The 12,376-nt window shown below is 36.7% G+C and overlaps 1 protein-coding gene across 1 annotated transcript in view; it reads left to right on the forward strand.

Moving 5' to 3' along the window:
- LOC138707752 (allatostatin-A receptor-like) overlaps positions 1-12,376 on the forward strand; it is an 882,364-nt gene that overhangs the window by 519,746 nt on the left and 350,242 nt on the right. The window lies entirely within an intron of this gene.

The raw sequence follows: 12,376 nt of genomic DNA on the forward strand, positions 1-12,376 counted from the left end.
AACGCGAACAAAATTATATTAAACGTTTTGTTAAAATATATCAAAGAATAACCCCCAGAAATTAATGACATTACTCACGGTTCACTCTGTCCATACCGTAAGTTACTAATTATTTCTAATTCAGATTGCTAATTAACAAAATCAAGTTTATTTATTTATTCATTCACTTATTCGTTTATTCTTTCATCCATTAACATATTTATTTACTCATTCGTTTATTCATTCATTCACTTATTTATTCATTCATTTATTCATTCATTCACTTATTTATTCATTCATTCACTTATTTATTTATTCATTCATTCATTTATTTATTTATTCATTCATTCATTCACTTATTTATTTATTTATTTATTTATCTATTTATTTATTTATTTATTTATTTATTTACTCATTCATTCATTCAATTATTCATTCACTTGTGTGTTTGCTTATTTGCTTATTTATTTATTTATTTATTTATTTATTTATTTATTTATTTATTTATTTATTTATTTATTTACCTCGGTGGAGTTAAGGCCATCAGGCCTTCTGTTCTCAACTCGAATGGATGATTTTTAACTTCTTTATATTCAACTAGAATGTATGATTTTAACTGCTTTGTACTCAACTCGAATATGACAAACAGGATTTTCAGCCAAGCTTTGCTGAACTCGTAAGCGCCGTGAATTTTCAATCTTAATCCGGTGTTTAGCAATTTCGTGCCTTTTAGTTAGATCTTTCAATAAGTGACTTGTTTATTTTTAAGATCCAGCACTATACTGCACACAAACTCATGGCAATAACAGTGTACAAAAAGAAAACAGCACAGCGACCTAATAGTAGGTTACTTGAATATAGCGGTGCTGAGATGTAAAAAGAACACATTTCAGAAATATTTCCCTTCTTCCCCTCAATTACGTTTTCCACTGGCTACTGCTATTTGATAAGAAGGGAGATATTTTCCACTTCTCTGTCAGCTGATGCGCAATAGCTGAACCAATAAACCGGCTATGTCAGATTAAAATTACTGAAGAGGTAAGTCTTTTCTTTCTTTCTCTGACCCATTCATTTATTTTATTAGACAGCTCCAGAAAACTCAGTTATTACCTGAAGAACGATATGAAAGTCATATGGTGGAGGATATGACAAATTGCAAAGTGTGTCATCAATTGAACATCATTGGTTGCCTCTTGAGTTAGGAATGTTCTATAGCGGAGAATTATGAAGCTCTCCGAGCAAGCTCTGTTCGAGAGACGTGGGGTTAGCAATTTTTCTAGTAATGGAAAAGTACCGAAACCTCACATCTTTTGAATAATTCATCGTTGCTTTCTCCCTCATTCAGAAGGATCTGTTTGCTTTTCAGCAACTTTCCTTTTCACACGTATAAGAATAATATACGTGACATTATATTGATCTTACATGGGATTAAAAAATAATAAAATTCATACCATATTTGAATATTTGAACAATTACATTAGTATTGGTATAATAAAAAGTAATGGAAACTAAATTAGTGGAAGCATGGGAGACATTAGTTAGTCCTAAGCCCTTCACCCCTGATGAGTTAATAGTTTGAAACATATTATTTAGCAAAGAATCTACTAAGTTAACGTATCTTTTGGCTCACGAGATGCTGAGATCGTAAGACGCATCTTGATTTTCGGATTTCATTATTTTTATTAGATTTAGTAAGTTACTTTCTTAGTTTTGTTATTCATGAATCATTTCTTTTTCAAGTCATTGTGATCCGAATATTTCAAACGTTTATAATCGTTTCTCTTTACTTCGTCATAATGTCCACGTTTCTGCCCCATAAAATGCGACACACCAAACAAAACACTTCACTAGCTTCTTCCTTATTTCTTTTTCCAGAGATCCGCAGAAGATGCTTATTTTTCTAATAAAAGCGCCCTTTGCCATTACTATCCTTTTTATTTCCTGACACCAGCTCATGTTACCACTTATAGTACACCCTAAACAGGGTGTACCATTTATCTTGTGCACTTACTATAACTTTCTTGTTTGGATAGGTATTGGAATTGTTTCAGAGTTATATTAGAACGAGGGGCTAACATGAGTGTACAGAGTTGGTGCATGTAACTACATTATCGTACAAGATAAACGTGACGTCATCAATTTTTCAAATAGCACTACATACTTTAATCATGTTACATTGATTACACACATTAAGAAGAGTTCAAAAACGTATCACGTCACCTTCCCAATTAATAACAGCAACAAAATGTAAAATGAATGCCATCAGAATGTTTCGTTTGTTGTGGTGCCCCATTCATCTTGTGCATTAACTTACACGAACGAAAGACGACTGACGTCCGTACACGTCGTGTGTTGTGTGTTTGCTGTCTTAACATGTAAACAAACCACAACAACTGTCGACGCCACAATCCACGTACATTAGCCTGCACGTTCTCCGTACCTGTCGCCACTCGACTCCTTCCTGTGAGTAACTGTAAAGGACAGTGTGTATCAGAACATTCTGACAACATCAGACGACATGCAGCAAAGCATTCGACAGGCTTCTGTCTTCATTCAGCCAGCAACACGCCGGGCAGTCACACGGTCTTTCGGGGAACGCCTTCGAATGGTCATTAATGTGAATGGTCACCATTTGGAACATCTTCTGTGACTCTCAAAGCATAGAATTATCACACTGGAAGTACGTTTTAGTTTCGTTTTGTTGTTATTGATTAGGAAGGTGACATTCTGATATATTCTTGAACTCGTCTTAATATGTGGAATAAAAGTTACATGATTAAAGTATGTAGTGCTATTTGAATAAATGATGACGTCACGTGTATCTTGTACTATAACGTAGTTACATGCACCAAATCTCCACACTCATGTCAGCCCCTCGCTCTAAAATAGCACTCAAAAATAAAAATTCCAATACCTTTGCAAACAAAAAAGTTATATTAGGTGCACAAGATAAATTGGACACCCTGTATATTTGAAACTGTCCGCTTGTTCTACTACCTCATTTCGAATTCGCACGTTTACTTTCTTTATTTTTTCCGATGACTATGGCTTTGTCTTGTTTGCATTTATTTTCATCCCTCCATCATTTAGATCCAGTAGCATATATTTAGTATAATCTCCTCTTCTTCTGACAATGTTATATCAGTAATTTTTGTAGTACTTTATTTAACGATGTTTCACCTGTTGTGAGTATTCAACCTGAGCGAGATATGGTCGAAAAATATCGCCTGCAGTCCTTTTTCAGGAAAAAGAATATGTTATTTGACGTTAATCTACGACACGGAACTCTCAGCTTTACTTCCCTCCCTAAGGAAGACTTACTAATTACTTTTAGCACCACAGTATCTATCGTCCTCAGCCCGATCTGAACCTCGGTCTAACGGCTAACGCGGTAACCGCTACACCAACCGGAACGTTCCAAAAATGTAGTGCACAGATAAATTTATTTCTGTCCTGATGTTCTTTTATTGCTCGTATTCATACTCCATTTAATTTTATGCATGTCTGCCTAAAGCTCCTTTCTGCAACACCTGACTACCGAATACCTTGTGAGTCCGTTTTCGCGAGCTGTGTCACGTGTTGATTTAGCCCGGCTACGATTGAACATTTCCCGCACAATCGCCACATTCTCCTCAGGCCGAAACGTCGATGGACGGCCAGTTCTTCCTGCATTCTTAACCGAACCTGTGGTCATTAGCTTCCTATGACAATTCTTTATTGTCTCTGGACGGATTGTGGCATTCCTTCCCTTCACCGTACGCCACCATCTCTGCACAAGAACAACGGAATTCCACACTTCGTAACTTGCAGCAATCTGCGCTCGCTCGCGAACAGACAGGCGATCGGCCATCTTTGCTATTTTTGCGTGTACTTGAGCGTATTCCGAATCTCAGCGCTGAGCAATCTGATGGCATCAGAGTGTTCCGAATTCCACCGATGGCGTCACTGATGCTCCACCGGTGTCGCACCGGTGCCATCAGCTTGCAGAAGTGGTGGCAGTCTCCATCAGCCGCCATCAGTGAATCTGATAGGTTCTTGTATAGGGCGGGAATTAGCAGACGAATGACATCGTACAGTGCTGTGTCATGGCGGTGTGTTCTGCTTTAGTTCTGCTGTATTGTTTGTAATGAGCACAACGTAAAAACAATATGAAGAGTTCGCGGGAAAAACGATGAATGTCGCAGTTTTGTTAAGGTTGATGTCATTATCTAATTCAATGGATCACTACGAAATTTAATATTGTTCTTATGAAAAATGATAAAAAGGAGAATTATCACCACGAATATAGTAATCTTTTCCTTTATTTTCTATAGAAACAGCACTACATTTTGCAGTTACAGACTCAATTAGATCATTATCTAATCCTTAACAGAAATGTGGCATTCATCGTTTTTCCCGCGAACTCTTCATATGTTAATGGCTTATGAGCGAACATGTCAACGGACCAGTTATTACTACCGGTTCAAGAAATAAATTGTTTAAGCTCTCTTTTCTTTGAACGATATGGCAGTACGGAAATTTCGCAAATTTTTGCTAGCGTGGCACAGACGACTTATACAATCGCCATGACAGCCATCGATCCTTCCAGCAGTTTTGTTCCTATTTCGCTGTAGCGTGACGTCATTGTTGTCCACCGGTCCGGTGAGATTCGGAATACGCTGCTTGCTCTCCACCGTCTGTACTACCGACGCGCGAAAGTTGAAATCCTATTTAATGACCTGTATGTACACACTATTCGCATTGATAACACTACTAAGATTAACGCACTAACAAGGGATGCTTTCGGACCTTCCGACGAAAATCGCCACGAAACTTTCTGGGCTGAACAAGCATGAGGCCAAAGTAATTGGTGTCAAGTGTGGCATTTCGCAACCATTTGCTACTCCTAAAACAAGATGTATAAAAGTAGGGTTCGCAACTGTAATGTTTGTACTCATAGAGTGCCTAACATCATCTCCTGTGAAATGTGATACATGTAAATGACGAGATTACAGTGGGTGATCAAATTATTAGGGACACTTGGTAAAAATAGGAATTTCATCTTCAAATTCACATAAAACACAAGTAATTTCAATTTTCTCAACTGGAAAAGCTTTATTACTCTAAATGGTGTTTTATAAACAATATTATTACATTTTTAATTGTGTAATAATGAATATGGAATGAAATAAACAAGAAAACTAATATTTTGTCACACATCCTTTTTGCAGCAATTACAGTTTTAACTCTCTTTGGCATACTAGAAATTGCATTGTAGACAATTGTTTTTAATTTCTTGGCTGTGATGCCACATATTGATCACTTTTTCTATTAAATATTGTTTATTTGTAATAATTTCTGAATGAATTTGCCTCTTCATTAGCTCCCAAATATTTTCAATCGGATTAAGGTCCGGAGAGTTACCAAGCCAATCCAGAACCCTAATTTTCTCATCAGACAAGAATTTTGTCACCTTATTTGCCTTGTGACAGGGCGCAGAGTCGTGCATGAACACAAAATAACCATCTGGAAACCACTGTACGTACAACAGATAGATTTGTAAACTGTCATATACGTACCTCATTCTACCTCATGGTAATGTGGTGTAAGAAGGCAGTGGTGCAAAGTTGAATCTCATACCACGAGCAAATAATGGCGGAACTGCAATCGCAGTCAGGAATGCTGCATATGTGAAGACCAGCAAAATTTATGTCCAACACATTACGGAACGGAAGTGGCATGTCCTGTGACACATATCCAGACGCCTTCCAGGCATAGTGAAGCATAGGCTGGTACTGTGGTGCACTCAACTGATTGTATATCAAGGAATGCAACTTGAAAATGAAGATCCTGTCATGCAGCTTGACAGCATTCCCCTCATCATGACGTATGTTCTCTTCAATGCGTCGCGCAAATAGTTTGTACTGACGAAAGAAGTAGACGTCTAGAGGCTGACAGTACTTTGTGGCTTTAGGTCGTATGATTTTTATATGTAAATTTAAATCCCTGTGTCTGAAGGCTCTGGCCGATAAATCTGTGTCTGTTTGACCAGACCACGAATCCAGCAGCAGAAGCGATGCTCCCTTTAGTTCCGGTTGAAGTACTTTACGCATCCAGGACAGTACGAGAGCTGTTGATATCTTATCAAATTTACCACCCGCTTCCTGAAAACAGATGTACAATTTCTTTGCGAGTCGTCCTAATATGGATATAAGGACCTGAATGGTGTAGGAGTGAGTAGTGGATGTAACGCTTTCAAGAGTTTCTTCAGTTGTCTTTTTCCCGGTCATTGATAGTGTCCTATTTGAGATAATTTCATACTCAAATCGACTTTTATCCGTATTCAACACCATGTCGGCATCGATTGTATTAGCAGAAACGTAGTCCGTTAACTTCTCGCACAAAATCCAATGCTCAGATCCTGACGTCAGTATCAAGAGTAACATCCCTGCTAGTAATGAATCTTGTAATCTTGCGTGATGTTATTTTGTAGCGGCGTTTGAACTGGTGGAGAAAGTAATTGCCGGCTTTAAATCTGGGAATGCTCATGAAAATAGCTGCTTCTTTCGCCAAAGTCTTTAAATGCCAGTAGTGAATTGCGTTTCCAACGTTACGCGCATTCCTGAATTTGGTGTACATATGCTCTCGAATGCGAGCATGTTTGTTTTCTGTCGTACCACCTCTCTCAAGAGCCTTTACTATTTGCCTCAATTTTGCTGGTGATGTCTTGAATTTTCGGGCAGTTGCTGCAACGCTTTACTTTTCAATCTTGACACTGTCATAAATCTTTTTCATTGTTATTTTAGAGAACGGCTCGTGGATTCTTCTCCATTTGAATTTAGGAGGTGATCATTCATAGGAACTGGAACTGGTTGCCGTGTTATGAACTGGACTACCGAGCACAACGTTATCTTCAGATAAAGTGTCCGATATTCTATCACTATCACACCACAATGTCTGTCCTTCCGACATGTCCATGCCGCCACTGACATATTTCTCCAGGATGATAAACAACTCCCGTGCAATTCGCCTATCGATGTATGTTGGATGTGTGTTGTCCTCTGGGTAATTCTGTGCCACCTCATTCAACAGTATCTTTACCACAGCATGAGGGTTACAACTCACTTTGATAAACACACAGTAGTATACACAGTATACACGTATTTCAACTACAGTATTCTTTAACACACAAACAGGCCCATGCCCTGAATCGTACTACTTAGCCACTTATGGTTATACAAAACGCACTTATTTATACAAGGCAGGAGGCCTGCTAGGCATGCGCATTATCACAAAATGACATCATGTCTCTCGGGTACAGGGTGTTTCATAACTTATGACTACAAACATTACAGTTGCGAACCCTACTTTTACACCCCTTGTTTTAGGAGTAGCAAGTGATTGCGAAATGTCACACATAGGAAGGTCCGAAAGCATCCCTTGTAAGAGACAAACAAACTTCACAATTTATGGAAGGTACTAAGTTCCATAAACATTTCGTAGATACTATGATCCATTCATTATCCACAGATCTGTTAATTTCTGCAAATACTTCTATGAAAGTTGTTTGTACACTGGAATAAAATCACTCTAACCACTTGGAACTGAATATCGCCGACTTTCAACATGATTATCATACGTTCTATGTTTAGGTCGTTGTACTGGTATTACAGTACAGAGACTCAACAAAAATTGTTGATAGAATCAGAATCATTATCTACTTTGGCAACTGTTATATTTGTATAAACAATCAAGTAGCCTATTTGAAACATAATCTCAGTGTATAATAATCCGTTCCCCAAACTTTATTTAATTACTAGGCCCTTATTAAAAGGCTAGGAATTTTCTTTTCATAGGTTTGAGATCAAGTGTAAAATCTCAAGTAAAAAATATTAACGCTTTATTTAACGTTATGTTTTATGTTTCTTAGAAATACAAATTTATTTGAGAATTTTTTTTCTATTTATATAACCATAGATAATGTATAATAGAACCGGAATATTTTGATAATTAATATACTGTTCTCTTTTTTCTTTTTGTCTCAAACAAACATTTATAAAGTTATTTATTTCAGTGATGTATGTTATTCAAAGTTACTAAATTTTTCCACGTCGACCAAATGCTATTTTGAGAATGATGAGCGAGACTCGAAGCGCACGAGAGTTACGAGACGAGACTCGAAAGAAAAGCGCAACGAACACAGCGAGCGAGAGCGGCAGTTACTTTTGTTCATCTCTAGTGTTTAGATATTAACTTGTTCTTGGGAACGGTGAAATGTTTTCCTTCGGTCCTTTAAATTGTTTCTTTAAAAAATCTCTAATATCTACTGTACTAGGCTATCTGTAAACCAAGATTTGGTAGTTATAGAAATGTTATCGGAGGAAGAGAAATATTGTTCAGTGTAAGAAAAATTATGATTTTTATGTAATTAATGTGGAATTTGTTGCCGTTAATTGCATTCTGCATATCGTAAATCTTGAAAATACTTCTTCCCTTAGCCCTAGCAGGAATGGTTTAGAATGTAAAATTCAGTAATTTTCCGGATGTTTGAAAGCATATTATAAAAATGAAATGTTTAATCATCAGTTGAAACTATTATGGCCTTCAACATGACACGTTTTTCTTGGCCTTTTCAACTATGACATAGTTGTAGGAGCATTTAACATTTCAGAGCTAGTGCATCAGTTCCATCGTCAAAGAAGTAAAAAAGGAGAATTTAACAGTTGGATTCCTTACAAAGATCAATTCTCCCTTTCACGCCCAATCCTGGAGAACAGCTTTTAGTAGCGTATCTGACAGATGGTTTCCCTTCCCTTTTCTTTCAAGATGACCGAGCCGATATCTACAGTAGCTCCAAAAAGTTAGATTTTTTTTATCAGTTTTTTTAAATATTGTATCAATTATGCGGTTTGATGATAGCGAGATAACATTTCAATGGGATAATTCTGTAGATTATCTATGTGATTACATAATATTCGCCTCAAAGTTGGGAAAAAATCCAGAAGAAAACCAAATAGCACGAAGGGGATTCGAACGCAAAGTCGAGCGTGGCCTCGGGTTACAAATCTCGCTTGCTAACCTCTAGACTAAAGGCCCATCCACAATGAAAATTAAACATCACCGTAACATAAACACAGAAGTTTGTGGCCAGATTATCAAATGGGATCATTCACAATGATTCACATAAACGCTGACATTAACATTGCCGTTAGACATTAACATGAAAGTTTGCGAACTCCAAACTTTCATGCTTATGCTTACGTGATTTGCAAACAGTACACAATCGTGGAGCGCTGAAGTATATGACAGAATATGAGGAAATGGCATCGTTGTTATGTTTCCATGGTAACAAAGTTTCTTTGCGTTTATGTTTATGCCCCCATCATGAATGATGTGATTTTACCGTAACGTTTACATTCTTAATTTAACGCTAACGTTATGTTTAATTTTCATTGTGAATGGGCCTTAAGGCAGTGTAGACGTTACATACTTTTAGATGTATAATGTGACATAGCAGAAAATCTTGGAACATTTCTCATCAAATTATCATCATCATAACCATCATCAGAGAGAGAATTCTTAGGCCCAAAGAACAAGAATCATCAAAATAAAGGCTACAGCAATGACGTCACGTGATGGATCTAGTCACGGAAACACGAGTAAGTGTCCATTTTGTATGTGAAACATAAACAGCGGCGCTGTGATCTTTGTTACTCTGTGGGAAAGAGAAATACACATTTTATGACCAGAATAAGAGAGCAATCATACTTCACAGGTAACGTAGCAGCGGCGCGTTATGTATTACAAGCAACTGTCGTTCCACAAATAGAATGGACGGATAATACAGTTCCTTTCCGTATACATGTCGTCGCTTAGTGTTCATCGAGAAACGTCGTTTATTTACATTTTTCCATATATAAACGTCACAAAATGCAGTTGAAGTGACATTGAACCAAATATGCCGAAGACAAGGAAAATTTACAGTTCCATAATACCAGTGATTGTAAAGGAGTTCCTTAAATTTGAATAACAAAAAAATCTCTTGTAAGATACTATGTCAAATGTTGCTTAATTTTAGTAGGTTATTTTACGACGCTTTATCAACATCTTAGGTTATTTAGCGTCTGAATGAGGTGAAGGTGATAATGCCAGAGAAATGAGTACGGGGTCCAGCACCAGCATTTGCTCATATTGGGTTGAGGGAAACCCCTGCAAAAAACCTCAACCAGGTAACTTGCCCCGACCGGGAATCGAACCCGGGCCACCTGGTTTCGCGGCCAGACGCGCTAATCGTTACTCCGCAGGTGTGGACACTCTGTTATAAATGATTAGGAAAAGCAAATGGCGCTTTGTACAATAGAACAGCAATAAGTGATAGCACAACGACAAGGTTAAATTTCTAAGAAAGATTACATATATATATATATATATATATATATATATATATATATATATATATATATATATATATATATATATGTCCTCAACGTCATCAGTTTCGAGCAATTAACCGGAAATTTGATCCATATCTCTCTCATATTAGTTCGTGTTGATAATTCCTTTGTAACCAGCAACATCTTTGTTGGGATTTTACAGATTTCGTGGAGAATTACATCAACAGGGAAATACTTGAGAAGCAACTTCGCATGAAAAGTACCTACTGAATGATGTAAGGGAAATAATGATAGAAGAAAAGGATCTAGATTTCAATTGACGAATAAAGATTCCGGTAACAGGTTCGTCGCAAATGTTGTAGCGATATTTGAGCCCCTTCTGCACGCTAAATATTTTATCTTCAACAGTAATCTCACTAGAGGTTTTGATTTATCTAGAGAAAATCAAAACTCGAGTGGGATTTAATTAACTATAACACTATTAGAAGAAAGTATATGAAGATTAGAAGTAACAAAGTACTCCAATACAATAAAATATTAATTGAATTACGAAAATACAACTGTCTTCAAATGTATTATTATACCATCTCAACATTACGCTAGATGGCAGTAGTGTGTTATGATTAGCTGTTTTCTTGTTATCAGTTGTGCCAACTATGGAATCTTCATTGAACTCTGTGGACGGTTACTAGTCAAAAAGGCTTTGTTGATTCAGTTCCATTTTTATTAAAACATTTGCATTCCATTCCAATCATCCGGATCCCAGTAATCAACGTCACTCGACAGATGATTTTCAATAAATCTTAGTATTAAACAATCTCTGATACGTGACTATCCATTATATCATATATCAGAGGCTATAACAAACATAACCTAAATAATATAAACAAGTGTTAGAAAAGTTTTATTTAGGGATGATGAAGTAAACAAAAACGTTTTAATTAACGATGATGAAATAAAAAATAAACATGAATTATTTTAAAAGAAACAATTATTGAAAGTACAATTTTCAAATTTGAATGTTTTAGTGGTTGGTGGTTCAATTGATGTTATATTGGACGTGTGCGTAAAAGTGAACTCGTTGATGTACATGGTGTATCCCTCAACTTATTCAGGATTTCCGAATGGTGTTCTTCATTTATTTGTAAATAGAGTTTTAGGGAAGATGCATAGCTATCACCAGTGATCTTTATTAATTCTTGTTCTTGAATGCCAATGCGAGTCATATTTGAAAGTGCTGTGCATCGACTGGAGTGGTTTGTAATTTTCTGTTTTTTGACGTCCAGACCAGTGCAGTTTGAAATGTTGGCAAACAAAGAAATAAATGCTAGGGTAGTGATAAAAATAAACATATGCTAGGGACGCGATAATATTAAACAAATGCTAGGGACGCGATACAATTGTGCGATAAGCAGCTATGATTGGTTGAAATACGTCCTTTCGTACCGTTTCATTGGTCAAATGTAGTGTGACGTAGTAATACTGTAATAGTCAATATAAAATTATGAGCGTATATTGTAAATTTAGCAGAAAAAGACTATAGCAAGAAGAGATATGCTACTGGAGCTAAAAACAACTGTAAGCAGTATTGGATGAAGATAAAATAACGCAAACAGTAAGAAGACCATGTTTATCGGAAGAAGAATAAAGAAGACAGGCTAAATGTGCGAATTCCAAATGAGGCAGTGGAATAAGTGGATAACTTCATATACTTGGGATGTGCCATACGTAGTATCATGAGCTGCTGCCAAGAAGTCAAAAGGAGGTTAACAATGGCAAAGGAAGCTTTTAATGGGAAAAGGAGCATTCTCTGCGGATTTTTGAAAAAAAAAACTAAGGAAGAGACTAGTGATGTGCTTTCTGTGGAGTGTGGCATTATATGGAGTAGAAACGAGGACATTACGACGAAGACGAAAGAAACGACTAGAAGCATTTTAAATACGAATATGGAGAAGAATCGAGCATGTGAAATGCAGAGAAAAATAAGATATGAAGCTGTACTTGAAAGAGTGTGTGTGAAGAAA

The sequence above is a fragment of the Periplaneta americana genome, chromosome 10 (assembly GCF_040183065.1).
Source record: "Periplaneta americana isolate PAMFEO1 chromosome 10, P.americana_PAMFEO1_priV1, whole genome shotgun sequence".
NCBI classification, from domain to species: domain Eukaryota; kingdom Metazoa; phylum Arthropoda; class Insecta; order Blattodea; family Blattidae; genus Periplaneta; species Periplaneta americana.